The sequence below is a fragment of the Chiloscyllium punctatum genome, unplaced genomic scaffold, assembly GCF_047496795.1.
Source record: "Chiloscyllium punctatum isolate Juve2018m unplaced genomic scaffold, sChiPun1.3 scaffold_92, whole genome shotgun sequence".
Lineage (NCBI taxonomy): Eukaryota > Metazoa > Chordata > Chondrichthyes > Orectolobiformes > Hemiscylliidae > Chiloscyllium > Chiloscyllium punctatum.
In genome coordinates this window covers 248,077-252,670 of record NW_027309826.1, presented here as the reverse complement: position 1 = coordinate 252,670, position 4,594 = coordinate 248,077, and positions in this window count along the sequence as shown.

Genomic DNA, 4,594 nt, shown 5'->3' with positions numbered 1-4,594 from the left:
TCTTCCTCCAGGCGTCTGGTGGTGAGGGAGCGGCGGTGAAGGAGGCCCAGGACCTCCATGTCCTCGGCAGAGTGGGAGGGAGAGTTGAAATGTGACTGCTAACTGCCCGCTGGCCAATTAGTAATGGGTAATGAATGCAGGTCCAACCAGTGATACCCTCAACCCGTGAATGAGTACTGAAAAAACCCTTGACTCCTGCTCTCCCTACCTGACATATGCTTCCCTCTTATCCATGACCAGACACTCAGTTTCTCCCGTCCTCCAGCATTCCTTACATCTACCAGCTTTACCCTTCACCCTAACAGGGACAGACTGTCTCTGTGATTTTGGCATCTCCCTTTTGAAGGCTTCCCTCTTCTCAGCTGGCCCCGTAACTGCGACTTTCTGTTCCACCCCAGTTTGGAAGTTCTTGATAATATCATCAAAATTGGCCTTTCTCCAACTTAGGGCGTTACCTTTTAGACCCAGTTCATCCTTTTCCATCTCTATTTTGAAACTAATAGAATTATGATTATGTATCTCAAAGTGGTTCCCCACTGATAGCTCAGTCTCCTGCCCTGTCATATTTCCCAAGGGGAAGATGACGTTGAGATCCTTCTCTGTGATGGAGAGCATTGATCAAGCAGCTGCAGCGTTGTAACTGGGATTGGGGTCAACATTGTCTTCGTCTCTTTGGGCTGGATCGAAACATAATTTATCTCAGGGCCATTTTCATTGAGTGTGACAGAGGGATTGTCTGCACAAGGTCGAGCTAATTTCCTGGTGCTACCTTAACGAACTCACCTCATTAACTACCTACCCCACCTCATAGTGTCCCTCTCATTCAATGCCAGCCCTATTCTCCCACCCATCATGGCTGGAGGCACTCACCATCGCACTGATGCCCCTGGGTATTCCGTGATCCCTGGCACTGGTGCCATCTTTAAAAGGCCAGTTGAGCTTTTTTGATGTTGGAGCTGGTTTGTACAGTTTACCTCGAGCATGGCAGATAAGGGGCAATTACACCACAGTTTGTCGACAGGGGCACAGAGGTCCTGGTAGATGGGCTAGTACAGAGGGGGACCATTCTCTTCCAAGAAAGGGTCACACTATCAGACCCAACGAGCATGGTCTGAGCTCCCCACTCAGGTCAGTGCAGTATTTGAGGTCTGAAGAAATGTCTAGCAATACAGGACAAGCATCAATAACCGTCTCCGCTCTGTTAGGATACGGGTCACCGTATTCCCTCTGCTTCCTCACACTCACTGTATATCTGTTGCAGCAGCGACCCAGAACAACATTCATGCTCCACCACTCTCACTGCTGCTTGCAGTACCTTCCCTCTCTTTCTCTCTCCCCATTATTCGCCCCCACCACACACACACTAATAACATTGCATGGATACAACACTGTGGACTGACTCCCTCCAGACACCTCACCATATCTCCCCCCACCTACACCAGCACTAACAGCAGAGATACCCACTCGCACCCTCCCTCCCTCCGTCCCTCCCTTTCTCCCATTCCAGAAGAAACAGCCTGGAATAGGACAGTAAGGGTCAAGCCGAGTGGTGGAGTGCCCGATATCCGTTCCCTCACGTGCCCCCTCCCCCTGCCATGTTCGGGGGAACCTGGTACAAGCCGGAGAGGACTGGGACGCCTCGATTGGAGATTTTGAAACGTCCCAGCAACCGATTAAGGAGCAATGTTCAGTGAAGGGCAATTCTCACTTTAAACCCACTGGCAGCTCCGTTTCCCCCCGGCACAACTTAGAAGCCGTGGCCCTGATGCCATCTCCCTTTTGTGTCAAGCTGGTACAAATGGAATCCCCACGGTCTCGGTGGGCAGGAAGGTGGGCTCACAACACATCGTCTCCATCACATCCCAGGAAGGGAGCACGGAGAGTCCCTCCTACACCTCCTCCTGTAAATAGCTCAGATACTGAAATTAATCTGTGAGATTTACTGCTCTCCCCACTTGTCCTGACATCTTCAATAACCTGTTCTCAAATACATCCTGGCCCTTTTCTCCTGCACCTCCTTTATAACGGTACAACCTGTTTTGTATTGTCTTTCAATGTCCTTCCTACTACAGAGCATCACCTCCCACTGTGCTGCATTGATCCTCATCTGCCATACACCTGAACAGTACATCAACATATAACTTTCCTGTTGGAATTCCACACCGTCCTCAACAAGCTTTACAATTCTTTCAGGTTTGGTATCTGCAAATATTGAAATTGTCCTACAGTCACACTCCACTCAAAAATACTGATACACACCAAACAGAGCGAGTGAAATATTGACACACTCTCCAGGTCTATATTAGTCAATGTATAGAGAGTGCTTCTATGTGTCTGTATTCGTGTGTGTATATCTGTGTAGGGTGGGTCTGGCAGTCTCTGTGGTGTTTAAAGTGATGCAATATCCCCTGATATGTGTTCTGAGTAAGGATCACTCGATCCAAAACGTCAACTTTCATTTTTGTCCAAAGATGCTTCCAGAGCTGCTGAGATTTCTCTTGTTTTCAATCTCTGTTGCACCCCCACCCCGATCCCCCACCCCCAACGACACTATAATCGCGGTGCTAAAGTGTGTAAACGATCAGGGATTCAGTCTGAGAGGGAGAGAGGGAGGGCAGCAGCTCGCAGCAAAATCCAACCTGAATTTTTATTGCACCAAACACACACACACGTGCATACACGCGCGCGCACACACTCACGCACATGCACACACTCGGTTGGTTTGGAGAGATTGTCATTGTACTTAGGCCCGCAGAGTGGAACATGTTCGTGTGGAGAAATGTCTGCGCTCCTTCTGCAATGTGGAAATGATTTGTCACTGGGTAGTGTTTCCAACACACAGTTTACACATTAAAGCATATTTCCATTGCAATGATATCCAAGCAATTCCGAGTGAGCCACTTTCCAAGGCGATGAGAATAATTTTAATGCACTTCCTGTAACTTGGAATTTTTAATGTTTTACTCTTACAAATAATCTTACATTTGAGAAAGGATTGAAAATACCTAAACCAGACCAGCAGAGTGTGGGCTTGTATCACTTTTAGAAAAGAGGGAAATGGAGAGGAAGGGTGAGTGGTTTTGACCCAGTTTCAGTGATTCACACCAAAAACAAGAAGAGTTCCCATTGCACAGAGATACAGAGACAGAGATCCACACACTAACGCAGGAACACATGTGACTAGCACAGAGAGATAGACATGCAAACAGAGGTTAACAGAAACATATGTAGACACACAGGAATAGACAAACACGAACAGAAATCTGCAGACACACACTTGGACATGCAAACACACATAGACTCATCGAGTTATACAGGGTATTTGCAAACAGGCCTTTCGGCCCATACAGTCCATGCTGACCATAATCCCAAGCTAAACCAGTCCCACCTGCCTGCGCTTGGCCCAGAGTTGTCCAAATGTTCTCTTATTCTTGTACATAACTAAATTCGTTTTAAATGTTATAACTTCAACCACAATCCATCACTTCCTCAGACAGTACATTCCCTTCACGAACCACATGCACTGTAAAAATGAATCACCTCACAGGTCCTGATCAGGTGGACCCAATAAATTTGTAGGAAGCTAAGGAAGTGATTGCTTGGTCCCTTGCTGAGATGTTGTCATCATCAATAGCCAGACACTGTTCAAACATACTTCATTTGGTTCAGTTTGGGGCCGGATAACGTTATTGTGTGATTCAACTCAGAGAGGGAAGAAATGCATCATTCCTGAGAAGTAACAGCCTGTTGCTCCCTCTCTCTCGCTGTTCCTCTTCCCAGCAATGTGTGTGAGCTGAAAACTTCTTAGTCGTCTTTACCACTCATGGAGGATTCCTGTCGAGGATTGATTGGAATCGCCCTACTGCCTGAAGTAAAGGCAATCCAACTAAATCCACCTGTTCCAGGAAGTTATCCTATTACCAGTAGCTTGTAAGAGCACAGTAGCTTCATAAGCTGACTGATGTTTGGAACTATCACTCATGTTTCCTTTCGTCATGAGTTCAATTAATATTTGGGCACAGTTCATTCAAGTTAACATTCTGCAGAGATTATATTTTTCCGTTTGTCATCAAACGTGTGCATGTGTCAGTATTTTTAGAGAGGGAAAGATCGACGCACAGATTTGCAGTAATCAAACTATTTGTCATTCATCTTTCCATCTTAGTTTGAGTAACTTTGTTTCGGTCATAAACTTGTTAATTTTAGCAGATTAAAGACTCCTGCCTAATTCGTTCCTAATCATCACACAGTGTGAGACCGATAATCTTGATCATATCACCAACCCGGTTACATTAACATTTGCACTGAGCAGTGGAAGCGTGGGACCATAGATCAGTGAGCCTAACGTCATTGTTGGTCATATTGTTGGTGAGCATTGAGAGCGGCAGGATTTCCATGTATTTGCAAATGCAACTGATGAAGGATAGTCAACATGGCTTTGTGCATGGGGAATCATTTCTAACAAAGTTGATTGCATTTTGTGAAGAGGTGACAAGGAAGATTGAAGATGACAGTGTGGTCGACGCTGTCCATATAGATTTAGCAAGGCAGTCGGCAGGATTCCACATGGCAGACAAGTTAGTACTGTTAGGTA